Raw genomic sequence first — 17,821 nt, forward strand, 5'->3', positions numbered from 1 at the left:
GAGTCATATCAATTCATCAACTTTAAGCAACTCATCCTTTCTTTCTATCAGTATTACAATTGACTGGTTTTTTGCTCAGTTTTTCTTTTTTCCTTACTTTTCTTTTCCTCTCGAGTAGACTGGACCGCTAGACACATCTCACAGTTCATCACCAACACCTTACATAGACAAGGAAGCTTAATCTGATCTTAACCGCTTTTTAACCACGCATGAGATCCTCCAATCTCAACCTATTAGTGATAGTTATTCAACACATCCCTCTCCCCGCCTTCTCTACGACATAAAACTAACTCGGTTTCCTTCTTTCCCAGTTCTGATGAAGGGCCCGGGACCCGAAGCATGGATAGTTTCTCTTTCTACAGAGGCTGTTTGACCTGCTGAACATTCCAGCATTTTCTGTTTTATTTAATATTTCTGGCATCTGCATTTTTTTCTTGTGTTTTCTTCTAATTAGTTAAATTCCACACCACCCAAGACTTCTAATTCAATGGCAACAGTGGTGCCCGTGATCGACCTGCTGCCTCATCGCGCTAGAGAGCTGGATTCAATGTGGATCTCTGTGTCAGTTATCTGTTCTCCCTGAGATCACCTGACTTTCCTCTTGGATGCTCTGCCTTCCTCCCACATCATAAAGACCTATTGATTGGTCTCTGAAAATTGGTCGTTGTCGGATAGATAGACTTTGGGGGGTGTCGATGCGAATGTGGACAAAATAAAGTGCAATCAGCTTAAGTAATTTTTTACCAGAGGGTTCGGTAAGTCAAATGACTTGCTTCGCACTTCGTTTTATTCTCGATGACACAAATGAAGAGCCGCTGGGTGAGATTGGAGCATAACTTGTGGCCATTTGCTTTCCCCACTGCAAATGCACGCCACTTTTTCTCCTTCAATGACACAGAAATCAGTGGGCTTTGATTTTCATTTGAAAACAAATTTACCAAATACATTAAAATTGAGAAAAGTGAAGCAACTAGAAACAAAAGTATTCAGGCACCTTGCAGTAATTTGATCAGTCATTTACTGTACTGTATTTCACTTTTTTTTTATTGCTTTCCTTGGCTCTATCAATCTGAACGTGTTTGTCATTTTCATAGGTTTGCATATATACCATTCATGCTTTAATCGTAAATCAGCACATCTCCGGAAAGCAGTTAGGAATCAGACAATATTCCTCTCTATCTTCACTAACAGTTGCATCAAAGGATCTGTCTCTAGATCTGTTTGCAATTTCACATTAGATATCTGAAAATACCACAGTAAAATCAATAAAATGCTGGAGGAACTCAGCAGGTCAGGCAGCATGCATGGAAATGAGTAAACTGTTGGTGTTCTGGGCCAAGACCCTTCTTCAGGGCTGGAAAAGAAGGGGAAGAGGAAGAAGGATAGTTAGAAGGTGATAGATAAAGCCAGGTTGATAGGAGAGGAAAGAATATGATAGGTGAGGAGAGTCAACCATAGGAGAAAGGGAAAGGGAACGAGGAGGGGATCCAGTAGGAAGGTAATAGGCAGCTGAGAAGAGGACAGAGTGGGGAATAGAAGAGGAAGGGAAGGAAGGGAAATTTTTTTAACTAGAAGGAGAAATTGATGTTCATGCCATCAGGTTGGAGACTACTGGCACAAGAAAAGGCCATGGACCAAAATGTCAGAACAGGAATCAGAATTGGAATTAAAATGTTTGGCCACTGGGAAATTCCACGTTTGGCGGATGGAGTAGAGGTGCTCGATGAAGTGGTCCCACAGTGTACGACGGGTCTCACCAATGTAGAGGAAGTCGCATCAAGAGCACTGGACACAATAGACAACCCCAGCAGATTCACAGGTGAAGTGTTGCCTCACCTGGAAGGACTGTTTAGAGCCCTGAATGGACGTGAGGGAGGAGATGAATGAGCAGGTGTAGCACTTTGACCACTTGCAGGGATAATTTCTGGGAGAGAAAATAGAGGGGAGCGACAAATGGACAAGGGAATCACGGAGGAAGCAAACCCTGCAGAAAGTGGGGGCGGCAGGCAGATGGAATGAGCATAGATGGAGGAGATGCGGGTGAGAGCAGCATCAATAGTGGAGGAAGGGAAACCCCATTCCTCGAAGGAGGACATCTCTGATGTCCTGGAAAGGAAAGCCACATCCTGGGAACAGATGCGGAGGAGATGAAGGAAAAGAGAAAAGGGAATATCATTTTTACAGGAGGTAGGGTGGGAAGAGGAATAGTCAAGATAACCATGGGAACCAGTAGGTTTACGAAAGATGTTAATTGACAGTTTGTCTTCAGAGATGGAGAAAGGTGTCAGAAATGGATCAAGTGAATTTAAGGGCAGGATGGAAGTTGGAGGCAGAGTTTTACCATAGTAGAACTCTGCTATTCTGGCACCCTCAAGACTTTGATGGTGGTGGAAGAAATATTTTATCCGCATGCTCCCAGTAACATATTCTTAATTCACTTACCTTTTAAGATGTTACAGATTGGTGAAATGAATTTTCAAGGAAACCCCAAATTAAGAAAAGAGCATGAGAACAGGGGGTTTAGGAAACAAGGACCGCTGTGCATAAAAGAAGCACGACAAACCCGCTGCAATGAGCTTAAAGGGAAAACTGAAAATGGGGCACCGGTCAGTTTAAAAGGAGCATGGGAAACAAACCCAGTCAGGTGCCAAACCATTGGAGTTCCAGGCAATAACCCAGGGCATCTAGCAGTTTATCTAGGGGTACAAGATGGAGCAATCCACAAGAATGGAATCAAAAGCATACCCGAAGTTGCCCTCATCCTAATAACCATCTTCATCTTCATAAATCACCTTTTCTGAGGTAAATTGTGTTAACTATCGACGCGAACAGTGAGGGGGCAAACAAAGGTGAGGCAAGTTTGGAGGATGAGCCGGGACAGTGTGTTGTAGAATCGATGCAGATAGAATGACCCATTCAGAGAGAAAAAGTCAGGGCAATGGAGGCTTTGGGCCCGCTCCGGGCTTTGGGCCTACTCTGGGCTGCTGCAGAGTTCGGATCTGAGGACTCAACTTGGTTCGAAATGTTGTTGTTCGCTTCAATTGTTTGTATAATTTGTGTTTTTTTTTCCCTTTCACTTGTACATCAGGTGTTGGTCTTTTTTTTTCTCTCTTTAATTGAGTTTTTTTGGGTTTCTTGCTTTGTGACTACCTGTGAGAAAGCAAATCTCAAGGTTGTATAAATTATGCATTCTTTGATAATAAATGTACTTTGAACCTTTGAGTCTTGGAAGATGTGGTTGTATGGTGCAGTGTGTGGATCCAAAGTGCAGCACCAAGTGTCACAAGGTGCTGAGGTTCCACTCTCCTGATACTGCAGAGGATGGGCCTGGCCCCGGCAGCTAAACATTGACTTTGTGGCCGAGTTCTTCCAAGTTAACACCTTCCACCACAAGTCTATGACTTCGTTTTCAGCACAGAACGTCCTGCAGATATTGTTTGACAGACAATATCTGTCTGTCAAACAATGAATACTGTGGGATGGTTCCCTCATCAAACTATTCAAACCAGCTGGCAGAATGCCACATTGCCTGTTCTTGCCTACAAACACTGAGACCTCATTTGGCTAGGAGTGGAAGGAACTTCCCAGTCAGATCATTCCCTGTCAGACATCATATCATCCCCAATGCATGCTGCCCTCAGGGTGACTGCATTGGGAAACAGTTACTCACCTCTTTGAAGACTGTAAGTTTTCAACAAAGGTGTAGAGAAGGTCGCAAGGGTCGGTGTCTCAGTTCATTTGCAGCTGTATAAGAAAGGACTGTGATCTACAGGCTGCTCCCAAGCTCCCACATTGATACAGATATCAGGTGCTGCTGGAAAGTCACGAACCAGGTGAAAAACACCTTTTGGTCCTCCGGCACACACATGGAGGAGCTGAGCTGGATGGGGAGGCCTCAGTCTATGAAAGGCGCTATCATTCCAGGGAGATGACAAGAGGTTATAGGGTTAGGGTTTAATTTTCTTTTAAAAAGATTACATGACTGAATGTAATGACCATGTAAAATGTTGCACTGTTTCATCCTTTATTCATTATAATAAATAGTTATAAAGCCAATATTTGAATTTTTTTTAAAAATCCCAATCAATTGGACACAATATTATTGAAGCAATACCATACGTTGAAAGGCCAGAAAACTGTCCGTTCTGTGGGGCTTGATTGGAATGAAAGCAAATGTGTAAGCTTATATTTTACTAACATTGTTACTGAAAACAGTTACATTTAACACAGCAACACAACTGGAAATAGAGTCCATCTTGCAATCAGTAGTGGAGCATGTGGCAACTTTAATATGCAATCAGTTTGCTCCTTTGGGCATCAGTGTTCACTGATTTATGCTTTAAGGCTGAGAAACTGGAACATTACCAAGCAAAATACATGTGTCCGAAGCCCTAAAATGTCAGGAACTCTTTTCCTGGCACAAATGGGTTGCAATCCTCCGAGAATCATCATGTCACTCTGAGAAAGCTTGAACTAATCACCAGGATTATGAGCAACTCTTGGCAAATATACTTTTGGGACATTGAATGAGACAACCTGCAGTCTTTTGTTGCTTGGAGAAATATTGGAAATGCGGAAAAGAATAGGCTGACAGTCAAGAGCTATCCTATCAGCTAACAAAGAGTCCATTTTAATTTCTCAGCACAGGGAGGGGATACACTGTGAATGCAGACATATCAGGCAGCCAACAGCAAGATCAGAGATGGAGGCCCCACGATGAAGCCTCCCAGAATATACTGAGATTTGACAATCTAAGGCCCAGGTCAATACCATTAAAATTATGATCTTGTTATTTTATTTTAAAATTGACGATCATATTTCTATCAAACTAAATAAATTTCTCTTCAAAAAGTAAAAGTTAAGTGTATGATAAAAATGTTTTCAATAAAATTTTTAAAAATGAATGGGTAAATGTTATTTGTTTCTATGCTTGCTGATTTACAAGAGCCCTCGTGATCTGTTATTTCAAACTTTTGACTGAGAAGGCAGAAGAATATTTTAAAATTACAGAAGTTGATGCTGGAGTTATTGGCAGAAAGCTTATGCTTCCTCTCAAAATCAGTTAAAATAATTTTGAACCACTGGAAATAATTCATCCACTAAGTTCAATTGAAAATGGAGCTCACATACATCAAGAATTGCTTTGCCAGCAATTACAATTTATCATTCCTCTCCATACCCATTCTCTTTCACAAACCAGTCCTTTCTTTCTTTTTTATCTTTATTCCAAGCAACTCAAAAAAATTATGCTTTGAGTCCTGTTCTCTTCCAAACTTACTCTTAGTTGACATTCATTGCTAGGCATTCAAGTTATCAGGCAGTGCATGGATCCAAAGTATATGGTCAACAATTGTCACTATGTGCTGCTAGGGTTAGGCCTGGCTCTGTTACCTAGCAACTAGGCGTTGTCTTTGCCGATGAGTTCTTCTGAGTAACACCTTTCACCACCAGTCCATCTAGCGGTGGTCAGCACAGAATGTCCTGTAGGTATTCTGGCTACTATGGAGTAGTTCCCTCGGCAAACTATTCGAACCAGCTGGCAAACTGTACCCCCTCCTCACACCATGAAGACGTGAAATTTTAAGGCATTAATGTCCGTAAGTTAAGATTAATAGCAATTTTTTTAATACTTAAAAAGTGAAGGTGTGTCAAAAATTGTTATAAATTGCCACTTGCATTAAAACTGGTCAGAGCACTTTCATGGGATACTTACTTGTGTGCAACAGGCCTTTATAGTTATGATTTTTACAAGTAATCATAACTTGTAACTGCTGTGAAATATCCCCTCTTCCACTTCTAAAATAAGGAACTGGTCTCTTTGGTTTAAACTTACTGCTTCTCAGATTCACTACAGCTCCACCATGAGTATGTGGTATTACTCAACAGCAACTTGCATGATTTAATGGAACATCACTGATGTTCGAGCATCTGATTAACCTCTACCAGATCAGACTAACTTGCTGAAACATCCTACAAAGCCAAGGTAGGTACAATCCACAGAGAATTTCTTTTACATCATTTAACATGCATTGGGGCCTCAGTAAATTACTTATTATTATTATTATTATTAATATTATTATCAAATGTACTGGGGTACAGTGAACAACTTGGCTTGAATACAGTCCATGCAGATCAAATCATTGCAATAGCTATTTTAGGGAATATTCTGGAATTCTGTGAATATTAATATAATGGTATTAATTCAAGTAAGAACCAAGGTTCAATTCTTAATGTAAGGGAGCTTTCATTTAGCCTTCAGTTTGTTTTTGTACATTGCAAGCAGTAAATTGAAGTTAAAAGTACAGGCTGCTGCACAGAACAAGAAATTGCATATGCAATAGCCAAATGTTAAGATAATGGGGTTGTGTTAACTGGCTTGCATCAAACCAGGCATCGTCGCTAAGTTACTTGCACCATTGTAACTGAGTTCAAGCTGGCAGACCAGAAGGATGTTGTTATTTAGCAAACCAAGCACGGTCCCATGTACAGGCAATCAATAGTTTTTGTGTACTTCCCATATTTGTGTACGCAGAGTCAGCCCTGACATCAATAATTTTGGATGTCTGGCTCTCTGTCAAAACTTTTTAGAATATTTGTGTTAATTAGTTACTTCCAAAGATACTTGGACCTTCAGAGGTATCTTATCAATTACAATTTCCTCCCACTATGTATCTCAAAGAAACCATTGGTCAACCCAAAGTATTGAAGTAAACAATGTCATTGTAACTTGAAATTGTATTGAATCACCTGCTGTTACCTTTGATCTTAAGGGTATCAAACTGTGATGTACCTTTGTGTTTGTGAGCCTCTACCGAGAGTGTCTCAAGAATGATCCCTGCTTGTTGTGCTGAATAAAGACTTCATAACTCACCAGTGTCAGTGTCTATGTGGTGTCTTCCTTCATAGTCACAACAGATCCATTGAGATAGCACAAGGTAAAACAGTAACAGAGTGCACAATAAAATGTTACAGTACAGAAAAAGTGCTGTGCAGGTTGACAGTAAGGTGCAAGATCTCAACAAGATGGACTCTGAGGTCAAGAGTCCATCTTATCATACTAGGCAAATGTTGAATTGTCTTAAAACAGTGGGGTAGATGCTGCTCTTGAGCCTTGTGGCATGTGCTTTCAGGCTTTGTATCTTCTGCCCAGTACGAGGGCAGGAGAGGAGAGGATGCCCAGGGTGGGTGGGGTCTTTGACCATGCTAGCTGTTTTACGATGGCACTGTGAAGTGCAGGCAGAGTTCATAGTGTAGAGGCTGGTTTCCATGTACCTAGCTGCGTCCACAATTCCCTGCAGCTTCTTGCTGTCATGGGCAGAGCAGGTGCCGTTCCAAGCCATGACGCATTCGGATATAGCTTTCCATGATGCTTCAGTAAGAATTGGGGAGGGGCAATGGGGTCATGCCAAACTTCTCCAGCCTCCTGAGGAAGCAGAGCCACTGTTGAGCTTTCTTGGCCATAGTGTCAATGGGCTTTTGGTGAAGTCATTCTTAGTTACTTGAAAATCTCAACTCTCTTGCCCTCAGCTCTTTTGACGTAAACAGTGGCATGTACACTGCCCCCTTCCTGAAGCCAATGATCAACTCTTTTGTTTTTCTGACATTGAGGGAAAGGTTGTTGCCATGACACCATGTAACCAAACTCTCCATCTCCTTCCTGTGCTCCAGCTCATCATTATTCGAGATACGGCCCACTATTGTGGTTGCCAGAGGGTGCTATCTCTTACCAAGGACTTTATCCAGTGATGATTCATTACTAAGGGTGAGTCAGGAAGGCATACGCATGGTCATTCATGATCCAATTGTGAGAGAACCACAAGAGACAGCAGTTTCTATTCAGACTGGCCAAACAAGCACCATCTTCATAGGATCCAGTTCCCAGGGCATACACGACAAAGGCTTTTTGTCCTCCTGTTGAAGATCTTATTCCTGACTCTTGTACTCTGTACTGAGGTCAAAATCACCTCAACTGTCAGCTTCCTAGCCATTACGTCATTTCAAGCAACCTCAGCAGATCTCTACCATGTCTCCTCATTTGCTGCTCACCAGTGGCTTGGAGAATGCTTGAACTTTTCTCAACGAGGATGAATTGATCTACTTCATTTTCAAAGAGATCATTTCCAAGGCACCAAGATTTGCAAAGTGTGCTGACTTCCCCCAGTACAAGCAGCTATTGAGAGCATCTATGTGCCCATATGAACTCCCCATGACAAGTCAATCATCTCATCAGCAACAACAGAAAAGCCTTTAACTCACTGAACAAAGGGCTCATGTGAATCATCAAAACCTCTTCCTCGTGGTTGACAATGCATCCCAGCAGCATACACAACTCATTCATTCGGCCCAAAACGTCGACTGTACCTGTTCCTAGAGATGCTGCCTGGCCTGCTGCATTCACCAGCAACTTTTATGTGTGCTCATTGTCTATGCCTTTTGATCTCTCAGGATGTGATTCAGATGCCTTCTTCAAACCAGAAGTGTCTTCCTGTATACTCAAATCAATTTCACAGGGTTTGTCACTGCATGTTCTGAAAAATCTAGCGATATGTAGGGCAGACTGCATCAAGTAAGAAGTTGAAGGTGCCCTGGAAGTTAAAGACCCATGAGGAGAAGAAAAGGTCCAAGAAGAAGAACCTCCAGATAAAAACCCTGAGCATTAGGGTATCATGGCTGAAAGGGCGAGAAGGCACTTCCTTTTAGAGGAACGCTTCTCATAATCTCTTGCAAGAATAGAGTTCCATAACAGACAACGCAGCATATAAAGCAATCCATATTTCTCCAACATACAGCCAGAAAATATGTCTGCTCCTTTCTCACTGACTGCTTAGCTGCTGCACAAAAGAAGCTCGCTGAAATTCAATGGAAGAATGCATCGCTGACGTACTGCAATCATTTGCTGCTCCCTATAGACTGAAACACATTCAATGGACTGCCACATAACACTGCAGTTCTTCTGCATGAGCATGTCCTCTGAGTTCTCCTCCATAACAAAAAGGGTGCATGATGGAGTGTACGACGTCTTTCCCACATAGTTTAACAGAAGTGTGTGTAATAACTAGAGAAAAAGACCAGATGAACCATTCAGAGGAGAGAAAGAACTTGGCATCGGGTCTTGGAAGCAATCTCTGACAGACTAGCTTTTAAGCACTGGTGTGAGCACCACCAATACTCACTATGAAAACTGCATCTCCCATTCAGCAATTCCCTTCAATGGGACGATGTCAGTCAAGCAAGTAATTGTCCAGAGAAACATCCATTTAACAGGTTCCAAGATGAGGAACAGCGTCCACAACTATACTAACTTAGGACACATGGCCAGCTAATGCAAGGTGCAAAATAAAAATTTACAAGACCACTTTCGAATGTGGCTGTTTCTTTAAACAAAATTTGAAACAAAACTGCATGATTGAACAAAAATAGAATATCTATCTTTATGATTGTTTCAGGTACAATAATATGGACCTTCACACTACCCTTTATCTCCCTCCTCAGTTTCCTTCCCTCCATAGAGTATGCCTTCTTGTTCATCCCCTTCCTGTAAATACCCGTGTAGGATGGAAGGCCCTCACGTTCATGCATAACCACAGATGTCTCTGGTGTTGCGCACAGTTGATGAACTCAGCAGAAATATTGTCGCCATTGCAGCATACCCAGGGCAAGTTTCTCATTACACCTATTCTAACCATTTGCAGCTCTGTGCTCTCTTTGCTCATATATGTTATGGTTAATGCCTGACTGGTGAGATTTTGCCTGCTGGGGCCCACATCCACTTCTATTTTATGATACCACCTGTTCCTGCCAGTAGAGTTATCACAGGTCTCCCTTTTAATATTTGGATTCAGTGCGGACTGTTGGATTGAGAGGCCGGGCTGGTAAGGTGAGAATCTGGGCTGGTGTAGTGAGAGGCCTGGCTGGTGAGGTAAGAGTTCTGGCTGGAGAGGTGAGAGGCCTGGCTGGTGTAGTGAGAGGCCTGGCTGGTGAGGTAAGAATCCTGACTGGAGAGGTAAGAGGCCTGGCTGCTGAGGTGAGAGACCGGGATGGTGAGGTGAGAGACCTGGCTGGTAAAGTGAGAGTCCTGGCTGGTGAAGTGAGAGGCCTGGCAGGTGAGGTGAGGTGAGAGGCCTGGCTGGTGAGGCGAGAGGCCTGGCTGGTGAGGTGAGAGGCCGGGATGGTGAGGTGAGAGACCTGGCTGGTGAAGTGAGAGTCCTGGCTGGTGAAGTGAGAGGCTTGGCAGGTGAGGTGAGGTGAGAGGCCTGGCAGGTGAGGTGAGAAGCCTGGCTGGTGTAGTGCAAGACTGGGCCCTTGAAGTGAGGGTCCTGGCCAGTGAAGTGAGAGGCCGGGCTGGAGAGGTGAGAGGCCGCGCCATTGAGATGAGAGACTATGCCAGTGAGGTGAGAGGCCTAGCTGGTGAAGTGAAAAGCTGGGCTGGTGTAGTGAGAGGCCAGGCTGATGAAGTGAGAGGCCGGGTCAGTGAGGTGAGAGGTCGGGCTGGAGAGGTGAGAGGTCAGGCCAGTGACCTGAAAGGTCTGGGCACTAATGAGCACTTCTAATTCACACAGCATGAAAGGAGAAGCTCACTGCTCTTCCCTGGAGTCTCTATGACAGGACTTAACATCATCCTGTGTGTTGCTGCTATTGGTGTTTGCTGGGGAGAGTGCTGACAACCTTGTGGTACAGTATAGGTGGCAGCAAAGTCTGCACCAACCTGTTTAACCGCAGTGTGCAGTTTGTATAACGCAAGTGGTCATGTGCCTGCTAAATGCAGCACTCAACAAGTTTGTCTAAACCCAAATTCTAGGCATAAATCACCTACAATTACAAGGGAACAACTTCTTTGGTACTGAAAGCCTTAATTTATACCGATGAAACCTAATTCCTCAGAATAGTGTAAAACTATCATCAGTGATTTTAAGCAACCCCATGCTTCAGCAAGCAATGGCTTAATTAATAACACAGAGAATGATGGCTGTGGATTCAGAATCAGAAGCACGTTTAATATCACCAGCATGCCTCGTGAAATTTGAAGTTATGCAGTAGCAGTACATGGAAATACATAATAATAAAAACTGCAAATTACAGTAAGAAGTATTAAAAAGTTAAATTAAGTAAGTGTAAAAATAGCAGCGAGGCAGTGTTCAAGGGTTCAATGTCCATTCAGAAATCGATGGCAGAGGGGAAGGAACTGTTCCTGAATTGTTGAGTATGTGCCTCCTGCCTGATGGTAACAATGAGAACAGGGCATGTTCTGGGTGATGGGGGTCCTTAATGATGGACACCGCCTTTTCGAGGCATCGCTGCTTGAAGACATCCTGGATACTACGGAGGCTAGTGCCTGTGATGGTGCTGAATGAGTTTACAACGTCCTAACCCACTTCAGTGAAACTATAACAAAAAGAAAATTCAGGCTTACGTACCAGTGTGGTTACCAATATATGATGCAGTGTATGAGGGACATATTGATGAGATATCAAACCCTGGCCCCATGAGCTTCCACAGAAGACATAAATAATCACATAACACTGCTTCGAGAAAGGGAAAGGGAGACATTCCATGTCTCTGACCAATATTTATGCCTCAAAAAACATTACTTAAAGAAGATTCAATGGGAGCATACTCAATGTAAATTGGCAGCTGCGTTTCCTGCACTACACCAATCAATTCACTTCAAAAATCCTTCGGTGGGTGAAAATGGCTTTAATGTGATTTAAAACAGGAGATGACAGAAGCTAAACTCTGGAAAAAAGAAGCTGCTGGAGGAACTCTGCAAAGTTCTGGTAGTTCCTCTCGCAGTTGGTTGTCTCACTGTTTATTTGAGATTATTCGAGTTTGATAGAGACGCTTCACAAATGAAGTAAACTTTTTAAAGGTCTGTCCAATATATTTGTAGCCCCCTGGTAAGCTTCAGGCTCACTCAGCTCGCTTTCATCTAAGGGGAGCAGCCCTCAGCCCCGCCAAACTGGGTAATCGAGTTTGTGTGGATGCTGTGTGATGTACTCCACCCCGCCAAATAACAGACAATACATCACATGCAATTAAATGGTTACACTTTATAGATCTTACTGGAACTATGTAATTAATAGAGATAAAATATAAAAGGAAAGTAAAAGGTGCCAAACTTATCAAGGTTCAACCACTTCGTGCACAACAGTTGGAGCTCGATTAACGGAGTCTTCTTTCCACCATTCGATCCCCTCCGACCGCCTGGGATCAACCACAGTGGTCAACCAGATGCTCCACACTAGTCTGTCGTTGTCTCCTTTCCTCGCCAAAGACCCTGGGCCTCGGACTCCCGCTCGGGGTCCGTTCCATCGGCCAGTTTACAGCATCGCACCTTCTGCCACAAAGCCCGTGAAAACAATAGCTTACAGACGCACAAGAAAGAATAACATCTATCCCAATTGGTTAGCAAATGAATATAACTCTCTTTATAACCCAAACAAGTTGCTAGAGAGAGAACTTTCTCAGCAGTTAAAATAACAAAGAAGCCATTTTGATTAGCCTACGCAGTAACCTAAAAGAAGAAACCCTTTACATATGGTAAATCATCCTTGTCAAAAACTCCAGATTTCTTTGAGAGGTAACCAAAAACAATGACGTTAGGGCAGTGAATGCTCAGACTTTAATAATTGATAGTGCATCACACACTATCAATTAACGGAGTCTTCTTTCCACCATTCGATCCTCTCCGACCTCCTCGACCCGCCACCTGGGACCAACCATGGTGGTCGACCAGACGTTCCACACTAGTCTGTCTTCGTCTCCTCTCTTCGCCGAAGACCCTGGGCCTCGGACTCCCGCTCGGGGTCCTTCCCGCCTCCCAGCTTACAGCATCGCGTCTCCTCTCTCTGTCCCCATTGCCGTTTGCCCCAAAGCCCGCAAAACAATAGCTTACAGACACACAAGAAAGAATAACATCTATCCCAATTGGTTAACAAATGAATACAATGCTCTTATCAGTAATATAACCCAAACAAGCTGCGAGAGAGAAGCACTTTCTCAGCAGTTAAGATAACCAAGAAGCCATTTTATTCCAACATAACAGTAACATAAAAGAAGAAACCCCTTACATATTTCACCATCCACAATAATCCAATATAACTTGTCCCAATCATTAATTTGCCTTCTGCAAAATGTTTAAAATATTGATCATTTACGGTTTTTATTTCCAGGTTTCCCACCTGAAAGTTCTTTATCGGCTTTGGTTACTCAGGCAGTTTTTTGATAGTACTGCTTTGAGACACCATAGACCCTTTCCAGGAAGTTCCTGTTAGCAATCGTGAGGGAAGTCAATGCCACAGAAGCCACTCTCTCTGCAGGCAGCTCTGATCGGCTTCTGCATCAAGCAGAATTATTTTTGGCACTCGAATGATTATGTAACAATGCATATTGTACAACATGCAAATCATTGTAAGCATAATTCCTTCATATTAAAGTAATAAAAGTGTACAATACCTAAGAACAAAAAAAGATTCTAGGTGGGGAATTAATCTTCCATATTCTGCACGCAACACGGTGACCTTTCCACATTGTGCTCTGTCTTCTCAATTGATTCAGATCACACAGGGTACTACACCTTCCACTTGTCCTCGGTGGTGAATACCTTCTTCCCATCTGCACTGAGGTTCTGTGGCCACTTGGCTGCCATATCCGACTGCCCTCACTGCTGTGGCCTCTCTCCTGGGCACAACGGTAATCGGCAGGCCCCATGGGGTGGCATGGTAGTGTGGTGGTTAGCACAGAGCTTTACTATATCAGTGACCCAGGGTTCAATTCCTGTCACTGCCTGTAAAGAGTTTGTACATTCTCCCTGTGACCGCATGGGTTTCCTCCAGGTGCTCTGGTTTCCTCCCACAGTCCAAAGAGGTACCAATTTGTAGGCTAATTAATCATTGTAAATTGTTAAGATTAAATCAGGGAGGGTTGGCTGGTGGCGCAACGACATTGGCGCTGGACCCGGGAGCGGAAGTTCCCAGGTTCGAATCTAGTCGTGTCTGCCCCCCGAGCACGCTTTCCATCCGTGCCGAGTTGAGTGTCGAGACTGCAACTCGACCTCGTAAAACAAAGGGAAAATACTGCAAAAATGTCTGTGTGAGGAGTGGCGCGCCACACAGTCTCTCTCTTTCTCTCTCTCTCGCTCTGCACCTTGGAAAAAGCCATGAAAAATCCATCATCATGGACGCACGCATGGACATGCTGACGCACACGCACAGACACACACACACACGCACACACACACACTCGCAGGCACATGCCAAAAAAAAGATTAAATCAGGGAATTGCTAATCAGCAAATCTCAAAAGGCCAGACAGCCCTATTCTGTGCTGCAACTCAATAAGTAAACAATCTGTACATCTTTGGACTGTGGAAAGAAACCAGAGCACCCGGAGGAAACCCACGCAGTCACGTGGAGAACATACAAACTAATTACAGGCAGCAGTGGGAACTGAACCCAAGTTGCTGGTACTGTAAAGTGTTGTGCTAACCACATGCTACTGGGACACCCCGACATTTCTACTCTAAGCTGTGCCCTCTGGTCTGCATTCCACCACTAGAGGAAACATTCTGTCCACATTCACTCTAACTAGCCCTTTCAATATCCAATAGGTTTCAATGAGACCCCTTTCATTCTTCTAAACTCCAGCGAGTACAGGCCTAAAGTCATCAAACTCCCCTCGTGTGTTAACCCATTCATTCCTGGTGTCATTCTCATGAACCTCCTTTGGACCCTCCCCAAAGCCAGCACTAAATCTTTGAGTTCTTAGAATACTACCCAATTTCTTTGGTCTTTTAAGAGAACAATTGAAACTATGGAATCTAATTTCAAAAGGTAAAAAATTGTTCTTAAACTTAATTTTTCTTCTCTCTCCATTAATCCAATTTTCCCTACCTATATTTGTTTTTATGTGTTTAATTTAAATCTAGTTCTTCCTCTGTCATCCCCCCTGTATTTCTCAATATCTACAGTAACTTTCAAAGGTCAAAGAAATAAATTTTGGTTAAATATGTATATTAATCATGTTCATAGTAATGCAAAATTTTCAAGCTGAAGAAACAAAATACCTTCTTACAACAAATTTTGTCTAACGTAATAGATCTGCATAAGCTAAAAAAAAAATTGAAAGCTGACCAGAGACGATATCTTCACTCGGTCCATCTCTGAAATGTTCCCACAACCAATGGACTCACCTTCAAGGACTTTTTATCTCATGTTCTCAATATTTAATGTTTATTCATGTATTTATATTTCTCTTTCTTTTTGTATTTGTACAGTTTGTTGTTTTTTGCACATTGGTTGTTGTCCATCCTGTTGGGTGCAGTCTTTCATTGATCCTATTGTGTTTACAGTGATTGCCCACAAGAAGATGAATATCAGGGTTGTATATGGTGACATGTATGCAGTTTGATAATGAATTTACTTTGAATTTTGAACTTTGAAACTGCCCCAAAAGAACAGAGGCATCATCCCTGATAGTCCACATAAACACATCTTGCACTGCACTCCTGAGCAACTCCAAGGCAATCTCAGGCCACTTCAGGATGAACTTCCATTAGGATCTCCTTGCTTGGCCAAAGTAATCATTATAAAAGAAACATGGAAAATCCCTATAGAAGAGAGGTGGTGTCCTTTCACACTGTCTCTTTTGGGAATTCAAGGTGGAAAGGCAGGAGAACTCGACAATAAATTCAACTGAATGATTATACTTCCTCTAAAGCCATTGTTTAAATAGTTACTTGATTCACCTTAGAGTGCAAATTTGTCTTGAGGCACCACTTCCATTCCATACTGCAAAACCCTCACAGAGGACAGGAAGAGGTCTTGAACGCTTAAGATGGATAGTTTCCAACTCTCTTGCAACATGACCATGCCAATCCAGAGGATGTGACTCTTGATTGGACCAATTTATTTATCACTTAATGGCTTGCAAGATTTTTTTTAAACTGTTAGCATATTGGTTAATAAAGTAATTTTTAAGATTTCGTTATCATAATTACCTTAATATCGAATGTTTTTTTTCAGCATCAGGTGCATGATTAAAAACTAAAGTGGCATACTCCCCCTTTGAGTCCAATGTTTCTTTGACCCATTTGCTGTTCTAAATGTTAAATTCAATTTCAAATTATACATTGCACAGGTAATTACATAAAATAGCATTAAGGATACATGCATATTGCAGGCTTAATGTTCATCCTGCCACTGGAGTGATAGGGATTGTAACTCTGTGCACAGACCACATGTGCCATGATGTAGGGTCTCAACACAAAATGTCGACTCTCCATTTCCCTCCATAAATGCCGCCTGACCCTTTGAGTTCTTGCTGCCCTTTTGTGTGTTGCTGCAAATTTCCAGCATCTGTGGTCTCATGTGAATCTAGGCCCATACTACTTAAAGTTTGACACTGGATTAATTATTAATCTAAAATGGTTTTTAACACAGACTTGACGTTTAAATCCAATCCCATGCTGACACATTCATCTACAGCCTCCTCTGCAGCCAGGTGTTGCATTCTGGGAAGTCAAACAAGAAGAGCACAGATGCAATATCTGGTACGGTAGAAAGGACCGCTGATGAACAGAGGGGCTTTGGAGTTCAAATCTATATTTCTCTGAAAGCAGCAATTCAAGTCAAAGTCGAGTTTTATTGTCATATGCACAAGTGCAATGAAAAATTTACTTGCAGCATAGTAAGCAGCATTCATAAAGAAAATACAAATTATAAAAAATATTAAAATATAAATATAAATTAAACATCAATTATACACAAATTTGACAGAAAATAAACAATTAAAACAACAAAAGAAGTCCAATGTGTTGCAAAGTGGTAACAGTGTTGTTAAGCTGTAGATATTCGGGTTTTGCAAATCTATAGGGCAGTGAAGAAGTCATTTGGTATGTTTATCTTCAAAGGCTAGAGCCTATGATATAAAATGTTGGCATATTCTGTTGCTACTTTAGAAAAGGTTGGCTGGACTGCACTTGCCACCCAGCAGGAAGGATGTTGTAGTGCTAGAAACAATGAATATCACTAAACCCAGAATAAAAGGGAAAAGGTAGGTTAGAGTGTAATATTTGAACTGACATGCTTCAGAGGAAAATTCAAAGTTCATGTTAATCTATAATATGTATGTATTACCATATAATACCCGAGATTTGGTTTCTTACAGGTATTTACAATAGGGAAAAAGCAATACCAGAAATTATACACAAAGATTGACAAACAACCAATCTGCAAAGGAGGACTAACTAGGCAAACAAAAAATAATTCTGAGAACACAAGTTGTAAAGGGTCCTTGTTAGTGAGTCTGCAGGTCACAGATTCAGTTCAGGGTAGCGGTGCTTGAAGTTATCCACACCGTGTCAAGAACCTGATGGCTACAGGGTAATAACAATTCCTGAGCCTGGTGGTGTAGGACCTAAGGTTTCTGTAGCTCCTGTTTGAAGGTAGTAGTGAGAAGAACGCATGGTCTGGATGCTGGGGTTCTTTGATGACGGGTGTTGCTTTCTTGTGGCAGTGCTGTTAGCAAATATATTCAATGGGGAGAGGGCTTTGCCTGTTATACACTGGGTCATGTTCACTTCTTTCTGTAGCCTTTTCTATTCCTGGACGTTCATGGCCATTATAACAGGCCATGCTGCACCCAGTTAGGATACTCTTCACTGTGCGTCTACAGAAGTTTTTCAAAGTTGTTCTGACATGCTGAATCTAGGCAAACTACTGAGAAAGTAGAGGTGCTGTCATCCTGGTCCCAGGAGAGATCCTCTGATGATAAAGATGATAGGAATCCATAAGTAACAAATTAAAGAATTTCAGCAGTTGAGCGTC

The sequence above is a fragment of the Mobula birostris genome, chromosome 17 (genome assembly GCF_030028105.1).
Source record: "Mobula birostris isolate sMobBir1 chromosome 17, sMobBir1.hap1, whole genome shotgun sequence".
Lineage (NCBI taxonomy): Eukaryota > Metazoa > Chordata > Chondrichthyes > Myliobatiformes > Myliobatidae > Mobula > Mobula birostris.